We start from the raw sequence: 22577 nt of genomic DNA, 5'->3' as shown, positions 1-22577 counted from the left end.
TACATTCGACTTTCCCATCGTGTGGCACTCAGTGGTTTCAGTGTCAGAGAGGATGTTCCCAGATGTTGCTTCAAAATTTGCCATTGATGAGTTGATGCAGAGAAAAATACATAGATGCTTTGAATTACATTAAAAAATTCAGCAGCCTCACTAGAAGCTGATGCTGCATCACTGACCACCAAGTTCAGTGAAGGAGAACTGCATGAGACAAAAAAAGCTTGAGGGTTTAACTCTCGGATCAGTGTCTGCACTCTTCTGTTCTTTCCTGTCATGTTGGCACCATTATCTGACCTCTCATGTCAGCTATCGTAATTCCCATATCGTCCAGCTATTTAAGAAGCATATTTGTCATACCAGCTCCTGTAGTATCACAATGTCAATAAATTCTAGAAAATGCTCTCTGACAGTCACCATTGCAGGGACATTTTCACTAGGTTCTGTTGTTGTTACAAAACACACCACTAAAGTCATTTGTTCCATATGGCTGGTGTCAGGTGTGCAGTCCAGAATAATAGAGTAATATCTTGCTGACTTCAGATCTGCCACAATCTTCTGTTTGACTTTTGTTGCCAGTAACTGTATGATCTCATTTTGAATTGTTTTTCCAAGGTAGTGGTGTGTGTACATTTCTTGGGTGCTGACTTTTCTTAGATGCTCCTGGAGTATAGCATCAAACTCAGCCATCAGCTCCACAATTTTAAAGAAGTTTCCATTGTTTGGCACATACAGCTGATCTGAAGTGCCACGCAGTGCTAGGTTTTGGGTAGCAAGCATTCTCCCGCAATGGCAATGAGCCTTTTCAGAACATTTTGTCAGTAAAGAGACTCTGATGCAATTTTCTCATGATGCTGATCATTTATGGTGGCCTTTAACCTTAATCTCATCTCAAGCTCTTTCCACCTATGGATTGCTCTCTGGTGATTTGCTGCCTTCTCATGGCATGCCAGATTTTTCCAGTCCTTTGTTCCTGTAGAACCCAATGTGGCTGGAACATTAGACTGGAAGAGTTTTCAACAAAAATAGTATGCAGCATTCTGGGGTTTTGAGTACATAAGTCATGGCCTCTCAACTTTTTCACCATTAGGGATTTCACACCAGGAATGTATTGGATGGAAACTTCTATTTTCATTCTTTGGGGAACATGAAGTTTTTCAGTTGCTGTGGCCCATGCAATACAAGGAAGTCCCTCAGGCTACTGCTCAAGTGGGTCCACAGTCCTGGATCATCTAGATTTAAGGAACTAAACTCAGCAGCAGCTGTTTCTTGTGCCTCCACCACACTCTTCTCTGATCAACACTTTTCTTCAGGAATGTGCATGGTTACATCCATTTGAGATGGAGATATGGATGCTGCAGCAGCTGCCAGGTCACCTGCATGATCAGGCATCTCCTCACCACTCACATCCTCACTGGGGCTGGATGGCTCACCGTGAACACTTGTGTCTATGTATCTCAGGAGAGCTCCTTCCTGCTTAGATAGAAAAGCTTCCTTTGCTTTCTTTCTTTCTTTTTCTGAATGCTGCCCCAGAGGGGCATTTTCTTCTTTCACTCATGTCTGCTGTTCTGCACTAGCTATGGTGGCTCTCAACACTCAGTTGAAGGGGACAAATTAGCAGGCTGGTAGCAGGACCTGGGTGAGGGAAGATATCAGCGTCTTAAGGGTCTAATGCATCCGACGAAGTGGGTATTCACCCACAAAAGCTCGTGCTCCAATACGTCTGTTAGTCTATAAGGTGCCACAGGACTCTTTGCTGCTTTTAAGGGCCTAACTGGCTCCTACTACTTCAGTTGACTGCCTGTTCTCCTCAAGTGGATTCACGGAAGCAGCAGGAAACAGGAAGCTCCCTGACAAGCTGGTATTAATCAGTCCAGGCTCCTGGGGGTGCTCGAGCGGTACATAAGAGGCTCCTCCTCCTCCTCTCTCTCCCTGCAGCTCCTGCTTCTTTCTGTTATTCCCTCTCACCTTTTCTCCTGCCTGTCTGTTATGTCTCTTGTGCCCTCCTTCCTCCAGCACAGCACTCCACCATCTCTGTGCATCTAGAGCAGAGAGAATACATATTCACCAGCACCAGACACAATTTTCTACACTCTGGGTCCTAATGGCAACCCCCACTCCCCTAAGTCTGGCACCTGAGGCAGCTGCCTCAGTTTGCCTCATGGTAAGACCAGCCCTGCCACCTGCCATGTTCTCCCCACCCCACCAGAGTTACCTGCAGTAATGGGGAGCCCTGTCCTTCTGACACTGCACCTCCCCCCACAACATGATTGGCCGCTCTCCCTGGCAGCTGGGCCCAGGCAGGGAGTTGCCTGCCACCACCTCCCCTGTCAGATACTCTCAGGCAGCCACCGCGCTGCACAGAGCAGCGACCCACCCTTCCACTCCCTGCCCAGGCCTGGCTGACAGGGACAGGGGCCGAGCATGCTAGGGGGCAGGCACAGGCACAGGGGGGAAAGGACTGAACCCCTCCCCCTTCCCCCCAGGGAGGCCAAGCAGAAATCTGGGGAGGAACTTGACCTCACATTCCGCCCCCCCCCCCATGCATTGCCTCTGAACTCAACCATAGTTTCCACCTGCATCTGATGGGGGAGGGATAGCTCAGTGGTTTGAGCACTGGCCTGCTAAACCCCCAGTTGTGAGTTCAATCCTTGAGGCGGCCATTTAAGGAACTGGGGTAAAAATCTGTCTGGGGATTGGTCCTGCTTTGAGCAGGGAGTTGGACTAGATGACCTCCTGAGGTCTCTTCCAGCCTGGATAGTCTATGATCTGCAAACCTCTTCTATCAGGTGGCACTTCATACAAACAAAGCTCTTTTTGGGTACTCGCTCCAGAATAATGTACATTCCACATCTGATCATCTTCATTGTCTCTTGGTGGCAGAGGGGATTTTTCATAATATTTTGGATGATTACAGTGTGTGCCTCAGTTTCCCCTGTGTGATTCATGGTTAACTAGGTGAGGGGAAAGGTAGTTTGATCTTTGCAGAGACCCGTAGATACAAGTGTGACCAACGCCTGGCTGCCTGGGCCTGGAGGCCCCTGAGATACAGAGTTTAAAACATTTGGCTTGTTGCTAGAGGATTGATTCATAGATTCCAAGGCCAACAAGGCCAATTGTGAGTATCTAGTCTGACCTCCCGTGTAAAACAGGACACAGAACTGCCCCAAAATAATTCCTAGAGCAGGTTGGTTACTGTGGAAGAAAACATCCAATCTAGATTTAGATAATGACAGTGATGGTAACTGGTAAATTGTTCCCATTGTAAATTACACTCACTGTCAAAAATGTACCTTATTTCCAATGTGAACTTCCAGCCATTGGATCATGTTACATGTTTCTCTGTTGTATTGAAAAGCTCATTATTAAATATTTGTTCCTCCTTGTGATGTGGCGTCCACCTCATGCTGGCAGAGAAGGGGTAGTTGCAGGCCCTGAGGAAGGGCAAAGAAGGTGCGAGAGCCATGGGGAAGTGGCCCAGGGAGACACAGCAGCAGTGAGAGGAATCTGAGATGCAGCAGGAGGCTGCGATCCACAGGGTCCCTTGGCTGGGACCCCGCCATTCACCACTGGGGAAGTGGCAGAACAATTGACTGCAGTCGCCACGGGGGAAATGCCTGGATTACTGAGGAGCTAAACCTCCCCCTGAAGGGGGGGAACACGAATAGTGACACAGGTGGTGGGCCGAGCCACGAAGAGGACATTGCAGTTCCTGACACTGTGAGAGGGGCTGCAGGTGAACTGCGGAGGAGGTCTGACATTGTTGGATGGGGGCGTCGACGTCGAGCTAATCCCCTGACCAACCTGGAGGAGGCACCAGTCTGGCGGGAATAACATTTGGTGGAGAAGGAAGGCATTTGGTAACCCCAGTACAAGAGGAGTGAGAGAGACTCAGACAGTTTGACAGCTTCCCCAATACAAGGGGAGTGGGAAAGGCTGTAGAAGAGATACGCTGGGCAAAGAGATGATGGAGCCACCATAAGTGGAGGCCTTTTTGGCTGAAGGTAGGTTTTACCTTCCCAGGCTGCACTGCAGAGTTGCCACTCCCTCTGAAGGGGGCTGACAAGCAACCAAGGGGAATCCAGGCCCTAATGAGGCAGATCCTGGAGAACCAGCAGCGACAGTGAGTGGCACAGAGATACCTGCAGGAGTATCTGAGGCACTTAGCTGAAGAGCAGCACTATTTGTTCAAGATACTCCAGGAGGTAAGCAGGAGCCAGGGAGCCTGGAGCAAGAAGTGAGGCCTCAGGGTCAGAAGGCCAGAAACCTGAGTGGGGCGAAATTACACCTGTGGAAGGCAGGGCACTTTGAGAGAGAGAACCCCCATTGGGAAGAGAGGAAGTCTAGCCCCAAGAGAAGGAAATCAGGAAAACCCCAAGGAGCCGGGGGTTGGACTAGATGACCTCCTGAGGTCCCTTCCAACCCTGAGATTCTATGATTCTATGAGCCCAACCTTTGAAAAGAACAGGAAGTAGCAGTGGTGAGCTGGAGCACCGGCCCTGGGGATGTGGGGACACATACAGAGACCAATCCAGGGGTCCTGGGAACTCAGACCCTGGGAGAAGGAGTGCTAGAGAAGCCTGCAGAGCTAGGGCCTGGGCTGTGGGGACAACCAAAAGCCACTGAGCTCGCATTGCCAGTAGCGCAGGATGGTGCAGAGACACAGAAAGGGTAATTCAGCATGAGGAGAAGGGCACCATGGAGGAGAAGGGCAAGTTGCTCCTCCTAGTGGAGAACCTAAGAGAGGGATGCCCTGTCAGCACAGCTACTGGGGGAAGCAGGGGAGGTAATACCCCTCCTCTTCCCAGCGGAGGGTTTGTGATGGGGCATCTGCCCACACTGGCAGAGGAGGGGTTAAAAGCAGCATAGGGAGGATGCGCAGGGAGCAGCCAATAGAAAGGGGACTGTGAGGAACAGCCAATCAGAGCCCTGCAGGCCCATATAAAAGGAGCTGCAGGGCAGAGCAGGGTCAGTCACTGCTTGGAGTGAGGACTGTGTCTCTAGCAAGCTGAGACCTGTATGCCGCAGGTCAGAGCAACTGCTGGCAGGGACTGGGGAAACAAGAGAAGTTCCTGTCTGGCTGCTGGGACTGGGTAGCTGCAGGCAGCAGCAGTGAGAAGAATCTGAGGTGCAGCAGGAGGCTGCAATCCACAGGGTCCCTGGGTTAGGACCCAGAGTAGTGGGTGAGCCTGGGTCCCCCCCCACTCACCACTGGGGAAGTGGCAGGACTATTGACTGCAGTTGCCATGGGGGAAATGCCTGGACTACTGAGGACCTAAACCTCCCCTGGAAGGGGGGAACATGGATAGTGACACAGCTGGAGGGCTGAGCCACAAAGAGGACACTGCATTTCCTGATGCTGCGAAAGGGGCTGCAGGCAGACTGCAGGGAAGGACTGATGTTGTGCAGACTGTGGACAGGGGTGTCAACAATGAGCTAATCCCCAGAGCGACCTGGAGGAGGTGCCAGTCCAGTAGTGAGTGATGTGCTCTGTGTAAGTACTTATAGATTGTAATCAGTATATTAAGTTAAATAGACTCAAGCTGTTCATAAAATCATAGAATATCAGGGTTGGAAGGGACCTCAGAAGGTATCTAGTCCAACCCCCTACTCAAAGCAGGACTAATTCCCAACTAAATCATCCCAGCCAGGGCTTTGTCAAGCCTGACCTTAAAAACCTCTAAGGCAGGTTTTCTAATCCTTTAATCATTTTGTGGCTGTTCTCTGACCCCCTCTCCTCTTTATCAACATCCTTCTTGAATTGTGGGCACCAGAACTGGACACAGGATTCCAGCAGCAGTTGCACCCAGGCCAAACACAGAGGTAAAATCACCTCTTTACTCCTACTTGAGATTCCCATTTGTTCATCCCAGGATCACATATAATATATGGAGATATACCTCTCTCATAGAGCTGGAAGGGACCCTGAAAGGTCATTGAGTCCAGCCCCCTGCCTTCACTAGCAGGACCAAGTACCAATTTTGCCCCAGATCCCTAAGTGGCCCTATCAAGGATTGAACTCACAAGCCTTGGTTTAGCAGGCCAATGCTCAAACCACTGAGCTATCCCTCCTCCCCACTTTTGGTCACAGTGTCATACTAAGAGCTCATGTCCAGCCAGTTATCCACTATGAACCCCCTAATCTTGGTTGTACCAGTACAGATCCTTCTTTGTGCACACAGGCATAGTGCCAGTAGAACTATGCCAGCAGAGGACTTGTTTTTCTTTGGTAACTGGTTTAACTTTGCTGGCAAAAATTGAGGGTTTTGTTACTAGGACTCAGTTTTGAGTGGATGCACATACAGCTGTCCTGACAGAAGGAAAGTTTTGCCAGTAAAACTTTCTAGTGTAGACCAGGCCTGAGAATGTAGCTACCTATAGAGAAACCTGTGCAAATCACCTCCAAATACAGAATACCTATCGGCCTGGTCTGCACTAGGAAATGTTACTATGTTTGACCATGACTGAGAATGATCAAGGCAGGTGAGATGATGCTGGACATGACACAGTACTGCTGAAGGCAGGGGTGAGCTGGAGCCAGTTCACACGAACTGGTTGTTAAATTTAGAAGCGGTTTTAGAAACGCTCATAAACTGGCTTCCCTGCGAGGGAAGCTTTGATGGGCTCTGGCCGGGAAGCCTGTAATTCATCCTCCCGGCCGCCGGGGGGCGCTGCACTGCAGGAGCCATGTGGGCTGCCTCCTGGCCCTGTTGCTGCTGCTGCTCCTTGGACCTCTGGCCCTGGGGCTCCTGCTCCTGCCTCGGGGGGTTCCCGGCTGCGTCCTGCTGCTCGGGCTGCTCCCAGCCCCTCCCCCCGGGGGAGTGTCTGCACCCCCCCCCAGCCCCTGCCCACAGCCCCTGCCACCCCCCAGCCCCTCCAATCCCTCCTGCCCACAGCCACAGCCCCTTCCACCTCTCCTGACCCCTGCCACCCCCCGCCATCCCTCCTGCCCACTGCCACTCCCCTGCTATCCCTCCTGCCCACAGCCCCTACCATCCCTCCTGTCCTCGCCCACAGCCCCTGCCACCCCCCCTGCCATCCTCCCGACCTCTGCCACAACCCCTTTCCCCGCCACAGCCTGTCTGCACCACCTGCCCACTGCCAGCTCCTGTTGCAGCCAGCCCGTGTCACACTCCCTGCCTCCAGCTAGCCCTGCCCCACGCCCCTGTCTGCAGCCAGCCCCATGTCCACTGGTGCCCTGCAGTTCTCAAGGCAATAACCCTGCACACCTGCTTCAATGAGGGGGGGCAGGGAGCAGCTGGGACCCACACATGTGCACACCCTAGGATGACCAGATAGTAAGTGTGAAAAATCGGGACCGGGGTGAGGGGTAATAGGAGCCTATATAAGAGAATGTCCCTATAAAATCAGGACATCTGGTCACCCTAGCACACCCCCAGGAAGTGGTGGGGACCCACACATGTAAAACGGAGCTCATTTCTAGTTCAGGCCCATCTTTTTAAAAAAGAACTTTAGGTCGGGTTAACATACATCTGTATTTTCCCAGAGATGTCAGGCTCTTAGGTTCTTAAATCGCTGTCTGGGTGGTAAATTTTAAAAATTCCTCCCGGGAAAATACGGACGTATGGTAACCCTATTGGGACAAAAAATACATACTGTGGCACATCCCTTAAATCAGAACTTTTTATAGGGAACTGGTTGTTTAGATTTTAGCAGCTCATCACTGGCTGGAGGCGTTATCTGAACATCTCCTGGTGTTTGGAGTATAAACCTCCAGCATCACTGAGGCACACTACAGCTTCAGGCACCCAGAGAATCCCTTGTGCCGAGATGCAAATCCAGGGCTGCCCTGGGGGAGAAAGAGCAGAGAGGACTTTAAATTTCTTTTCATTGTTACATTTTCCTGGTCCCTGTGTTTTAACCCCCACCACTCATGCTCTCTCAACGAATAGCAGTTTTATTAAGGAAATTTGTGGATTAAAGAGGAGGAATACTGATTGTTTTGGGAGGGAAGAAAACATCCTTCTCTGAACATTTCTTCCACCCACTAACCAAGGAAATCAATAATATGAATTCCCTGTTAGGACTCCAAGCATCTTTTGCTCATGGAATCATAGAATATGAGGGTTGGAAGAGACCTCAGGAGGTCATCTAGTCCAACCCCCTGCTCAAAGCAGTACCAGTTCCCAACTAAATCAACCCAGCCAGGGCTTTGTCAAGAAGCCTGACCTTAAAATCCTCTAAGGAAGGAGATTCCACCACCTCTCTAGGGAACCCATTCCAGTGCTTCACCACCCTCCTAGTGAAAAAGTTTTTCCTAATATCAAACCTAAACCTCCCCCACTGCAACTTGAGACCATTACTCCTTGTTCTGTCATCTGCTACCACTGAGACCAGTCTAGATCCATCCTCTTTGGAACCCCCTTTCAGGTAGTTGAAAGCAGCTATCAAATCCCCCCTCATTCTTCTCTTCTGCAGACTAAACAATCCCAATTCCCTCAGCCTCGCCTCAGAAGTCATGTGCTCCAGCCCCCTAATTATTGAGTCTTCACCACCAGCCAAGATACAAGCAACAGTGAGAGGAATCTGAGGTGCAGCAGGATTCTGCAATCCACAGGGTCCCTGGCTGTTTTCAAATACAAATCCAGTCCTCATCAGTTTCACCTTGGCTGTCTGAGTCTTTCTGAGATGTTTTTGTCCTGTCGGAAGTAAGTTAACATCAGTGAATATTGCTGGCTGATTTGGTCACTGTATCCAGACCAGCCTCTGAGCCTTATTTTCTGGCATCTGAATATACCATGACAGAGCTGATGGCTCCAAGAACCGCAACACAATGTGGGAGAGAGAGCTCATTCACATGCATCTAGGTCACAGGTGCCACTGGAAAAATGTTTCTTACCTGTCTCCTCTTTGCAGCATCTGAACTGTCAAATCAAGAGATTGTTAACAAACACACTCACTGCAGACAAAACACAGAGGCCCAAAGCGCCAGTGTCTGCCCTATCTCTGCAGAGGCTCATTTACAATTGAAAAATATATGCTGAGCTCCATAAAAAAGGCAGTTTGGACAGACGATCTCCCCTCCCCTTTCTCTCGGTCTCTCTCCTCACAAAGAGGTGACCTTTAAAGTCTCTTATCAGGACGCTTCACTTAAAAGGGCCGCTGACGCCTCCTGAAAAACACTGAAAAGCCCTTCCCTTCAGAGACGATTCTGCTGCTCTATTTTTTCTGGGCCTCTTTCTTCCCTTTTCCCCCTTTCAAGGCTCGACTTCTTTGGATGACAACAGGCTCTCTGTTCCTTATCAGGCCCTGCTGCCACCATCCCTTCTCACTCTCCAACCACAATCAGTCTCATTTACAGCGTCACAATCATCTTCACAGCAGTGGGTTGATGTCACAGACAGAGGGAGATGCAATAGCAGAAGAGGGTTATTCAATTGGTGTCAAAGTGATCTGGGTGAGATGTCTTCTGAGGTAGCCCAGAATTTGGAGTCAGCAAACCACAGGTGTTGAGGAAATGCTGAGTGAGATGGGGAACTGAATGTTCTAGAAGCCACTGCCACATATGTAGTGTCTGCAGTGAGTCTGCTGTGCCAACTGTTCTTCTGATCCTGCCTGTGAGTCCAGAGTTCCCTAACTATCTGTTAATGGGTGTGTCCCCCCACAAGGTCACATGGAAGCAATGTGTGGATTTGCTCATCACCACTAACCTGTACCACCCCCCACCTGGTCAGGCACTTTCAGTGCCAGAGAACTGGCATGGGCAGATGTTAAGTGCATGTGAAGCACAGACATATTACTTGTATTGCAGTAGTGCCAAGGAGCCCCAGTCATGGACCCAGACCCCATCATGCTGGGCACTGCACAAACACAGAACAAAAAGTCCCTGCCCCAAACCCTCTCTCTATAAGAGATAACAAATGGGCACAGATGGTGGAGCACAAGGGAATGACAAGACAATATTAGTCACACTGACGCACCATTTTATTATGGAGATGTGGTCGTGACTTAAGAGCTAAGGTTGACTCTGCCATTCTATTGTAAAGCCACTATTGGCACATCAGAACATAGGACAGAGAAGTGGAAGGGATCTTTTGGGTCAGCAAGTCCAGTCCCAGCTATCAACAGGCCACCCTGTCATATAACCCATTCAACAAGCTCCATCTTAAAACTAGCCATCTTGCTGTGTATTAGTGACACCTCTTCTGATCTTTGTCATCAGAGATGATTTTATATTTCCTTCCAGCTCATAGATAAAAAAATAAAACAGCCTTGGGCTGCGATCCAATCCCTGCAACACCCCACAAGAAAACACCTCCACTAGCTGGTAATTGCTATTTACAACTATATTTTCAAGATCTATTAGTTAGCCAACTTCTGAGCCATTTAACATGTGTCGTTGATTTTGTATAGTGTTAGGATTTCGTGAATGTCATGCAGTACTAAGTTAACACCTCAGAGAAATCCAAGTACTGTATATTAAATCAATACAGTTACATTTATCACCCAGACTTGTAGACTCAAAGAAAGATATCAAGTTCAATTCCATGAAACCATGTTGATTGGTATTAATTATAATTCCAGCCTTTAATTCTTTAACTGCCCTGTACCAACAGTTCCATTATTTCATCTTGGATTGGCCTATAGTTAGCAAAGTAATCCCATTAATGCTTTTTTTTTAAAATATTGGCATAACATTTCTTCTTGTCCTCTGAAATTTCCCTAATTTTTCAAGAATTATTCAAAATTAGCATCACTGATCTGGAGAGCTCCTTGGCCAAATCTTTCAAAATTCTTAGGTGAAAATTATTCAGAGCTGCAGATTTAAAAATGTTTAACTTTAGTATAAACAGTTTAACATTCTCCTTAGTTATTGTTGGGAAAAAATATTTCATCATTCTTTCTAAAATATTTACTGAACACTTCTGTCATTCCTGCATCATTACTGTCAGTTTTACTATTGCCATTTATTTATTATTGGATCTATACTACTTCTGGGATTCCTTTAGTTCTTTGACATATTTTTTAAAAAATCTTGTCCCTGACCCTATTCTCTATAGATATTTTGTTGTTACCTTTAGCTTCTCTCATCAATTATCTGCATTTCAGACTTCTGATGTCTATTCATTGCCCTCGTCTTCTTTCTTCCATTTGTTATATAATGCTTTCTGGTTTTCATCTTTTTGTATTGCTGTTTTTATCTCCTTGCTTTAATCAAGATTTAAAAACAAAAATAAAAACTTTAAGAGTGAAGTAGCCTTTTTTCCAACTGAAAATTTGCAGTTTTTTGGGCAGTGTGTAACAAGTGCTTGAACAACACCCAGTTTTTGTTTACACATCTCTTTAAATTTTTCCTCACAATTACAGTTGGTCATATTTATATATAGCTTTGAGAAATTGACCCCTTTAATGCGTCAATGGTATGTTTTCAGCCAAACCAGATGTTAAGCTGGAGTTAGGGCTGACAGTATTGATTGATGATTTAGGGTACAATACATTACAGGGAGGCTGTCATTGTCCCCAACCAACACATTATAAACCCAGGAAATTCACAGCTAAGATTAGATTTACAAGTAATTCAAACACGACACAGGCTGGAAATGTACATGTAGGGCACCCACGCAATAATGACTCTGCACTGGAGTGACTCTGTGGAGTAACTGCACAATGAGGAGTGAGGCATTTGGTGTTTGTGGACCCAGATTATGTGACACTGATTTTTAAGGCCATATTGGGGCAGATGCCCAGCTCTGTAAATTGCTCCATTGGCAATGACAATTTACACCAGCTGAGGATCTTCCCCACACCATTTTCTCATGGTCCCTTCCCCTCTTGGTGTCATTTCTAGTCCTAGAACTGAGGAGCACAGGGGCTGTGAGGTGCTGAGAGTCCATTGAAAGCAGTGGGAACAGAGGGTTCCCATGCAGCACCATGCAGAATGCGGCTCATGGACATGCAGTCAGTTCCATTGGGCTCCCTACTCTAACAAACCACGAAACCCAGCAGGTTCCTGGAAAGCCCCAGCCAGGGCCCAGAAAAACGAACCATTATCCCCCCGTGAGGTCAGACTGCCTGCACAAGCCATAGCAATGTTTCCAAAGTGCAGGAGAGAGAGAGAGAGAGACTGCATTTTTCTCACAGGTTTCCCCTGACCCCCTCTCAGAACCACAGCATGGTGCTAAATGAAGGGAACAGTTGGCTGTGTTCTGTGGGCTGCTCTAAAGTTATTGTCTGAGCCGTCCATACCAGCCCGTCTGGATGTGGCAATTATTAAGAGCTTGGATTCAATGTTTGCTATGCAAAGCCAATGTTCGTCATCCTCCTTGAAGAAATTCCTGCTGTGATGAGTTACATCTGAGCAAGGCGAAAGGGCCTAGCTGAGAGCAAAGCCCAAGAGGAAGGCGCAAGCCCTGTTGGCATCACACAGACTCGATATGGCGCCACAAATGGGTCGTTGCCTCACAGACCATTGCTCATGTCCTTCCCAGGCAGCCAAGGGACTGATTCTTTCTCTTTTTCAGAGAGGTTGTTACCTGGTGAGGCCACTTCAGCTCTTCCCTCAAGATCTGTGTGCTGATAGCAGGGCAGTGGGAAAGCACAGAATAAAGGTAAAGAATCAAACCGATCCAAGCATGCAAAAGCAGCAGCATATCCCCCCAGCCCTGGCAGCTGAGTGGAGGTTTGCCTTTCCTGTCAGATTTGCTCAGGTGGCAGCAAGGGGACAGCATGGGGAGGCTTTGCCAAGGGGAAGAATGGCAGCTCCTTTTGAGAGTGTGTTGCAAGCTGCCTGTGAATTTCTTCATCTGTGCATCTGATTCTCCCATGTACTTGGTGTTTCTCCCATTGTGCCAGGACCAAGGCTTTCTAAACTGACTTCCTCCCAGCGCAGCAGCTGCACTGTACACTTGCCCAGGGAACTACTTCCTGAAAATGGTAATATTTATCCTGTGGGGCCCACTGCAAAGCTTGATTGTGGGATCCCTTCCTTCCTAACACCCGGGAGCTACCAAAGTGACCTGGGGATCAGTCTTTCCCAGTCCTAGTGCTCAGCAGAGTTACTCTTGTGCCCATAGTGCTCCACCCACCCAGTGGGAGTCCATGTCCAGTTCAGCCAAAGGCTCGGCACCTGCTGTAACTGCCAGCTAAGCCCAGCACCCCTCGCTTAGTAGGTCGCTTAGTTCTTCTGACTGGCACTGAGGCAAGGAACAGAACACATGACTTGCTCCTGAGTGAGACAGAGAGAATATGGGAACAAGAATGATAAAGACTCTCAAGTGCCTGGAAACAGCCAGTACTGGGGAGGAATCAGCCTCACTTTTCAATGTGACCAGCCAGCAATTTGCCCAGCTGAGTGTGATGGAGACTGTTGTTATAACTGACCCCAGCTGCAGGGGAGCAGAGAGGGCTGTGCGTTCCTTAAGGGAGGATACCCAGAGCAGAGGAGTAAGGGGAGTCCCTCTCTGGGAAGAGCCTGGTGAGGTCAGACTGGAAGAGGCCCTCAGGGAGCAGGTTAGGTTTCAGCAGGGTGCCCAGAGTTACTGCCTGTAAAGAACAGGGAGATCCGTGGAGGAAGCTGACAGAGTCCCTTGGGGGGAACCAGCTGGCCGCCTATGAGAAGCTCTGTCCCCAGGATTAGGGGCTATGGAGCAGAAAACTTTAATGGAGCCTGAAAGAGGCAGAAGAATGAGGAGTTAGATATTCGTTTGGATGATAGTTGGACCATTTGTTATCCCAGAAGAGGACGGAGCAAGTGATCTGGCTGGAGGGCCAGGCCATGGCAGACTCTCAGACAGGCCATCGAGGGCCAAGGAAGCAGCCACCGGGGGGTTCTAGTGGTGAAGTCCCCTGCAACGTAGCACCCGGATTCCAAAGGACACTAGAGCAGTAAAAGCAGCCGCTTGCACACAGGACACTGCACTGCTGCTTCCCATTCCCCTGGGCTCCGGCCAGGTCTCTGGCCTCCTGGGGTTGATTTCATCAATCAGCTTTTCTATGCAAAATTTCAACTCCTCTAGCTCCTCCTAATACTCTTGTGTGCCTGTCATGGTGTTTCACTGAGCTAGGGTGACCAGACGTCCCGTTTTTAAAGGGACAGTCCTGTAGTTAAGCCCTCCTGCAGGTGTCCCAACTTTTTCTTAAAAATGGGAAAATTATCCCATATTTTCTGCCTCCACCCCATCAGTACTGGTAGATCCTGCTCCTGGCTGGCAGGCTCCTTCCTTCCCCTACTGCGTTGGGCTGGGCTGGCACCCTGGGAAAGCCCAAGACCCTCCGGCCCGGGGCTCTGGCCAGGAGGAGCTGAGCCCTGCATGTGCCAATGCCCCGCACAGCGCTGGCACGGGGAAGCCTCCCCACCCCTCAGCTAAGCTCTGGAGTGCGGGGAGGGGGAGCGATTTCCAGCCTGTTTGTGCCCTGACCCCGCAGGCTCCACAGCAGCCCCCCGGGCAGGTGCTAACCCCACATCTTCATCCGCCCCTGCAGTCAGGTTCCCAGAGCCCTGGTGCACAATACATCGTTAGGGCTTAACCCCTTCCTGCCCTCACTGTAGCCGGGGCACAAGTTATGTCCGTGGCTAACAGCAGCCTGGAGGTGTTAGCTGCCTTTTGACACTGCAGGCAAGAAGGGACAAGCGGCTTCCAGCTGAGGTGCGGGAGGGGAAGAGATGAGCTCTGCAAAGACAGGGCCAGGTCATTCCTTCCCCCCCACTCCCCTTCCTCCCCTGCAGCTGGAAGCAGGTCCTGTTCCTTCCCTAATGCACAGTGCAGAAAGGCTGCTGCTGGCCACATTCTGGTGTGAATCCTGGCAGAAATCTGGGGGGCATGTGACCCTGTGTTGCCTCGGGAAGATGTGGTGCCAAGTATCAGGAGAGGCGGGGCCATCACCAGGGGTGCAGCCAGCCATGGAGGGCAAAGACTGCCAGAGAGGGTAGGGTCGGTCGGTCACTGCCCCGTGTGAGGGAGGCATGGGGGAGTGTGTGTGTGTGTCATCCCTCGCCTGTTTGCAGGGGGAGGCAGGAATGTGTGTGTCACCCCATCTGTGTGAACCCTAAAGCCTTAAAGATAAGAAGGTAAATAAAAAGAATCCAACTACACAGTATTTCTTTCTAATGGGGGTTCAGTGAACTTGGTGTTAATTTGAACATTTGTACTGCGTCGTTCTGATGGATTGCAATTGAACTCGCTTTAATATGAGTAATTTTACCAGGTGTCCCCATATTCAGCATAGGGAAATATAGTCACCCTACCCTGACCTGCTCTCTGCTCTAAGCCTGGTTAGATACAACTAATGGAGGAAATAAAAGTTTGATTCCACTCCTAGGTCATTCTTGCTTTCTTCGGGAGGATTCCTACAGTCCTTGCTCCACCCTTGTGCAGGCAACACTCCCACTGAAGTTACAGTCACTGCAGTCTCCCCTGGCCCTGCAAGGGCACGTGAGATAGTTGGATACAGCTTTAAAAGGGAAGCAGACCCTAAAAAGGGGTACAAAATTATAAGGGATAGATCATTCCATTGTGCAATGGTCCGTGCAGTGCAGTGTGCAGCTCCAGTCACCTCCCCTGCAGAACATGCTTCCACAGTGCCACGGTCACCATAGGACTGAGGTCCAGAAAAGGCCAACCAAGCTAGAGTTGAGGTCTGGGCAGGCCTGGCTCATTCTCATTGGGTGTTTGTGCAGGGCCCTGTACAGTGGGGCCCAGCCAGCCCCTGCTCTGTAAATGGTAACAATACTCACCAAGCTGTATGAAGCACTATGCCAAGGTGTGTAAATGGTGCTATCAATGTTGAGAATTGCTTTGCTGACGGCAGGAGGGGGTGTTAAGTTAAAACAAAACCCAACAATCCCTTGATTTTTTTTTTTTATCGTCCAACCCCAAAGAGCATTTATTTCACCTCCTCAGAACAACTGCTGTCCCTCCCCAGTTTGCAGTTAGCTCTGCTGGAGCACAAGTGTCCTTTTAAATGTGAGCATAAAGGAGTGAGTGTTTCCTCTGTCTTTGTTTGCGTACCATTCCCCGGTGCTTATCCTCTTGCTGCCTCATAACCTTTTGATGCCAGAGAAGCTTTTCTCCTCCGTGCCTGCACATCCCAGGTAATGGCTGGCAGAACAGAGCGTGCTGGCTGGGCTCCAAGGCAGATTGGCTGCTGTCGTCATCCACTCTGCCCTGAACGGGATCCAGGCTCAGAAGCTAAGCGGATGGTGCTAATGTAGCCTCTGTCTCTGCAGGGCAGAATCACAGACACTGGCAGGGATTGTTGGGACTTTAGTTCCTGATCGTTTTGCTTAAGAAGAAAAAGGAAAAGTGTCGTCTCCTCACGTAGCTCCACTCAGGAGTGCTGAGCCAGCGGCAAAGCATTGTGTGCTGGGAGGAGGGGATGGGGGAAAAGCCCCTTGAGCCGTTCTGCAGCACCCCTGTGGCTGGGGAGTGCACACCAGGCTGTCTAGCTGAATGGGCCCCGTCTCCCCATTTTGTACCTAGCTTGAAGCTCACCTGACAAGCCCTGCCTGTTTTGACCCTGAGAGGCTGTTTTTCTGAAGACTGTCTAATCCCAACAGACTCCTCTCATTAGCAAGGGCTCCAGTACTCTGGGAAAAGACACCCCTATTTGTCCCATTGCCTGTCCTATGGAATCAGTCTTCCCTTTACTCCCTGCACACCTGGAAGGTCCACAAGATGTTCCCCTATTCAGGTCTCATCAGTCCATGAAGTGATCCTTCACATCAAACCTCCCTTCACTGGCGCTTGCTCCCATGGAACTATAACCAATGGGAAGGCTGCAGGGATATTCCAATTCCTGTAATTTGTCCTGCCTCCTGGTAGGTGTCAGACCTGGCTGTTTTCTCTAGCTGGTCACAGAGCTCCAGCAGGTTCCTCATGGCATCACCGAGCAGGGTCATGCAGCTCCTCTTCTCCCTGTGTAGCTCTTCTCAGACCTGGTTTGTGTCAAGAGTTCAGCTGCTGACTTCCCTGGGCTTGTCTCAAATTCAGTCTCTGGCTCAGAGCTCCTCTTGTGAGGATCAAGATTAAATGGCTTTATAGACCCTGCCCTTTAAACTGCCTCTAGCTTGTCTTCCTCAATGTCCCATTCCCCCAAGAGCCTTCAACATCCACTTCTAGCCCATCAGGTTTTACCCTGCCCTCACTCCTGTGGCACATATGAGCCTGGAATTCCTCACATGCCACTCAAGAGCTGCTGTCCCTTATGGAAACCTGTGTGCACCAAACCAGTTTCTCGGACTTACGCAATAGCCAGCATGAGCAAAAGCATGCGTCTGGCCACCTCAAATATGTGCCAGGGTCTACAAGGAACCTTTGGAAACTAGTCCTTTTCTGCAAGCTGAATTCTCTGCTGCCCCTCCCCAGGGATGGCAGGATGCAATGCCAGCCACAGAATGGACTATGCTGTATATTCACCAGATCTATGTCCTGATCCAAACTTGGCCACCATAAACTACCTACTGCCAGCAGCTTTCATTTCTACTCCAATGTCTCCCGTGTGCATTTCATAGAATCATAGAATTGGAAGGGACCTTGAGAGGTTATCTAGTCCAGTCCCCTGCACTCAAGGCAGGACTAAGTATTATCTAGACTAGTGGACCCCAACCTTTTCGTCTGGCAGGTGCCAGACGAAGGACTACTGCGGCAGTGGAGCACCCGCCGAAATGCCGCCAAATTTTGGCGGCATTTCGGTGGCGATGCCTCTCGATGACGCCGCTTGCCATCGACAAGCGATGTCATCGAGAGGCGCCCCCGCCGAAATTCAGGAGTGACGCCTATTGATGACGTCACTTGTTGGCGACAAGCGGCGTCATCGAGAGACGTCCCCGCCGAAATGCCGCTGAAATTCGGCGGGTGCTCTCCTGGGGGCCAGGACGCGAGCAAACCGTGTTGGGGACCACTGATCTAGACCATCCCCGACAGGTGTTTGTCCAGCCTGCTCTTAAAAATCCCCAGTGATGGAGATTCCACCACCTCCCTAGGCAATTTATCCCAGTGCTTAACCACCCTGACAGTTAGGAAGTTTTTCTTAATGTCCAACCTAAACTGCTCTTGCTGCAATTTAAGCCCATTGCTTCTTGTCCTATCCTCAGGTTAAGAACAATTTTTCTCCCTCCTCCTTGTAACAATCTTTTATGTACTTGAAAATTGTTATGTCCCCTCTGTCTTGTCTTCTCCAGACTAAACAAACCCAATTTTTTCAATCTTCCCTCATAGGTCATGTTCTCTACACCTTTAATCATTTTTGTAGCTCTTCTCTGGACTTTCTCCAATTTGTCCACATCTTTCCTGAAATGTGGCACCCAGAACTGGACACAATACTCCAGTTGAGGCCTAATCGGCATGGAGTAGAGTGGCAGAATTAATTCTCGTGTCTTGCTTACAACATTCCTGCTAATACATCCCCGAATGTTTGCTTTTTTCACAACAGTGTTACACTGTTAACTCAAATTTAGCTATGACCCCCAGATCCCTTTCCGTAGTACTCCTTTCTAGGCAGATATTTCCCATTTTGTATGTGTGCAACGGATCGATCTTTCCTAAATGGAATACTTTGCCTTTGTCCTTATTAAATTTCATCCTATTTACTTCAAACCATTTCTCCAGTTTGTCCAGATCATTTTGAATGTTAATCCTATCCTCCAAAGCACTTGCAACCCCTCCCAGCTTGATATTATCTGCAAACTTTATAAGTGTACTCTCTCTGCCATTATCCAAATCACTGATGAAGATATTGAACAGAACTGGACCCATAACCGATCCCTGTGGGACCCCACTCGTTATGCCCTTCCAGCATGACTGAACCACTGATAACTACTCTCTGGGAACAATTTTCCAACCAGTTATGCACCCACCTTATAGTAGCTCCCTCTAGGTTGCATTTCCCTAATTTGTTTATTAAAAGGTCATGCAGTATCAAAAGCCTTACTAAAGTCAAGATATACCACATCTGCCGCTTCCACCCTATCCACAAGGCTTGTGACCTGTGGTTTCATGATATGCAAACCTGGAGACCTCTCTCCTAGAAGCTTTGCTTTGCCATCCAACCCATTCAAATCACAAACTAGAACAGAAATAATTAACCCTTTAATTGCTGGATTTAATAAATATGCAGATTACATAACTAAACAGGGACCTTTTCTGTCTGAACCCCAACTAACTCCATTCTAACAAAATGCAGTAGAGCTCTGGAGAACCCTTGAGCCCCCATGACAGAGACTCTTCTCCCTCCGAAGGAAACATTCACTCAGGGTCCTGCACATTCTGCAGCCACAGTATTCACCATAGGCGCCGACTCCATGGGTGCTCTGGGGCTGGAGCACCCACAGGAAAAAAATTAGTGGGTTCTCTGCACCCACCAGCAGCCAAGCTCCCCTCCCTCCCTCCCACCTCCTCCTCGCCCCCGACTGTGCCACATCCCCATTCCTCTGCCTACCTCCCAGTGTTTCCCGCCCAGCTGCCGCCAAACAGCTGTTTGGTGGTGTTAGCACACTCCAGGAGGGCAGGGAGGAGCAGAAACATGGCACGCTCAGGGGAGGAGGTGGGGAAGAGGTGAGGCCAGGGCGGGGATTTGGGGAAGGAGTTGGAATATTGGCAGGGAGGGGGCGGACACTTTGAGGAAGGGGGCAGGGAAGGGATGGGAAGAGGCCATGTAGGGGCAGGGCCTCATGGAAGGGGTGGAGTGGGGGAGGGGTCGAGTACCCACGGGAAAGAGGGGAAGTCAGTGCCTATGGTATTCATCCCTCACTGCAGCATATGCTCCAGAACCTCAGCTTCCAGTTAAATATAGGGGAAAAAAATAGAATCTCAGAGTTGGAAGGGACCTCAGGAGGTATCTAGTCCAACCCCCTGCTCAAAGCAGGACCAATCCCCAGACAGATTTTTGCCCCAGATCCCTAAATGGCCCCCTAAGAGACAGCTACAGAGATAGATACAGGCTGCAGAGCTAGCATTGAAAATATAAATTGTGTAACTGATGCAGCGACATTTGCCTGAATTTGCAGAGATCCTGAAACAATATTTCTGAAAAAAACAACAAGGAGTCTGGTGGCACCTTAAAGACTAGCAGATTTAATTGGGCATAAGCTCTCATGAGTAAAAAAAACCACTTCTTCAGATGCATGCAGTGAAAGTTACAGATGCAGGCATTATATAATGACACATGAAGAGAAGGGAGTTGCATCACAAGTGGAGAACCAGTGTTGACAAGGTCAATTCGATCAGGGTGGATGTAGTCCACTCCCAATAATAGATGAGGAGGTGTCAATTCCAGGAGAGGCAAAGCTGCTTTTGTAATGAGCCAGCCACTCCCAGTCCCTATTCAAGCCCAAATTAATGGTGTTAAATTTGCAAATGAATTGTAGTTCTTCAGTTTCTCTTTGAAGTCTGTTTCTGAAGTTTTTTTGTTCAAGAATAGTTACTTTTAAATCTGTTATAGAATGTCCAAGGAGATTGAAGTGTTCACCTACTGGCTTTTGTATGTTACCGTTCCTGATGTCCGATTTGTGTCCATTTATTCTTTTACGTAAGGAAATATTTCTGAGCGTCTGAACTGCCCCATTCAGCTCAGCCACAGCCCCATGGGCACTCTGTTCTGTGACTGAGAAATCTGTCTCTTTTCTAAGATGCCTCACAATATAGCCTTTTTCAAGTGGAATTAGTCGTTTTCTGTCTCCCTGCTCTGTTGGGATCTGCCTGCACCTGCTCTTTGTTCTCCAGCTTTCCCTGTAAGAGGGAGCTGGTTGGATTCCAGTGCATGCTCTCTGCGTTGGTCTGTGGAGCCAGACTGCAGGGGCTGGGAAGAGGTGGGCATCCAGCTTGCAGCTAGGAAACAGAGAATGCCAGAAATGTGGCTGGTGAGCTAAGCAGACTGAAAACAGTGCAGCAGCCAGGGCCCATGGGGCCAGGCAAATGAGCCGCCGGCCTCTTCCCCAGCTCACATGGGGAGGGAGGCTCTGAGCTGGGCTGCCCAGAGAGCAGAATGCAAAACCCAGCTTCAAAAATAATCTATCAAGAATAATCACCTTCAAGTTTTGCATCGTTGTGTATCTCAGCTGTGAGCCTCAGCTTGTGTGGAGGGGGGGGGACAAGAGGGAGGCATGAAGGGTAGCTAGTGACGACAGAATAAACCAATGATGCTGCAGGATTTGGTGCTGTTGTCACAGTGCCCCCACAGGGCACTACCTGCACTTTCACATACCCTGGTTCTGTTGACCTTACATGTCCATTGTGCCCTTTGGCTTCAAGGCAGGTTTGCATGCAGGAGAATGGCAGGTCCAGGGGCTGTAAATAATAGGTGAGTTGTGTGTTTCTCCCTTGGCCTTCGTGGGATTGAAAAGTTTCCTTCATTTTTAATTGCGACTCCTGGTTTGCAAAACATTGGGAACAATCCGGGACATAATTCACGGATCTGCCCCTGTGGAAGTCAGAGGGAGCTCACGATAGATTCCGAGCAAGCCACATGCTGAGAACATCTTGCTGCTAATGCCGATGAGACTTGTATTTTCTCCTTTAAAATAAAAGGACTGTCGTGGCCGAGGAGGAGTGGGGCATGTGGCAGCTGGACATGTGTGCCAGTTTGGACACAGAAGAACAATTCTCTAATGACTGTACTTGGCTGGAATTGGCTCGTCAGCCTTGCCCCAATTTGCCTCCTGAGTGGGCATCTCACACAGACAACAGCTTTGAAAAGACAAGAATCTTTGTGCTCCTGGCTCACAGTTACCTACTCCAGAGCACAGATCACATGATTATTGCTTAATTTTGAAACCTTGCAGTGGTTTCTGTATCAACGGCAAGAACCAGGTGCGTGAAGGTCCTGGGGTCAAATCAGTTATTTATATTGTAAAAATCATCTACCTGATGACTAAGGAAAGGACAGTTATTAAAAATGTTCTTTCCAGCTGGAACACTCAGCTGTAATTATGTGGATTCTTCCACTGGCTTTTCTTTGTTGGAGCTTTGCTTTAGCGTCTCCTATCAACTGTCTGTCTTCGCTCCCTGTTCAGGGTGTTTTTTTCTGGATTTTTCAAGCCGTCACTCCAAACCAGCTGAAAATGTGGGTCTAGAGAAACAGACCCTAAAGCGTGGATAGCTGAGCAGCAGGGCAAGCAGATGAAGTTTATTGCTAAGCAGGACCCCATGTCCTGTGTATAGTGTGAGGACATAGATGCAAAGAGCCAAATTTAAAGCAACAACTAGAAAACTCCTAACCAGGAAGTGCCCACATTCATTAAGCTCTTTCTAGTCCTCTCTGGAGGACCAGGAAATCTATAACCAATCCACAGCTCACTTTCTGTGTAATAAAGAATTAAAACTTAAATTGTAAACCAATGCAGATACACAACAATTCAAAATAAACTTCAAATTCCTTAAGAGAGACAAGGGGGGAGGAAATATCTTTTATTGGACCAACTTCTCTTGGTGACAAAGACCAGCTTTGAAGCTACACCGAGCTCTTCCTCCAACCTGGGAAAAGGACTCAAAACGTCACAGCTAAAAAACAAGAGCTAACAGACAGTTTAGCACAGGGGTCAGCAACCTTTCAGCAGTGCTGTGCCGACTCTTCATGTATACACTTTAAGGCTTTGCGTGCCAGTAATACATTTTAACAGTTTTTAGAAG

At 48.9% G+C, this 22577-nt stretch overlaps 1 protein-coding gene across 1 annotated transcript in view; it reads left to right on the top strand.

Annotated features, from left to right (window-relative positions):
• TMPRSS9 (transmembrane serine protease 9) overlaps positions 1 to 22577 on the top strand; it is a 179219-nt gene that overhangs the window by 83266 nt on the left and 73376 nt on the right. Inside the window, exon 2 of the mRNA XM_044999084.1 lies at positions 12477 to 12563. The gene's annotated coding sequence lies outside the window, so the exon portion shown is untranslated. The remainder of the gene's footprint in view (positions 1 to 12476; positions 12564 to 22577) is intronic.

The sequence above is a fragment of the Mauremys mutica genome, chromosome 24, assembly GCF_020497125.1.
Source record: "Mauremys mutica isolate MM-2020 ecotype Southern chromosome 24, ASM2049712v1, whole genome shotgun sequence".
NCBI lineage: Eukaryota > Metazoa > Chordata > Testudines > Geoemydidae > Mauremys > Mauremys mutica.
This window is presented reverse-complemented; position numbering and strand designations above follow the sequence as displayed.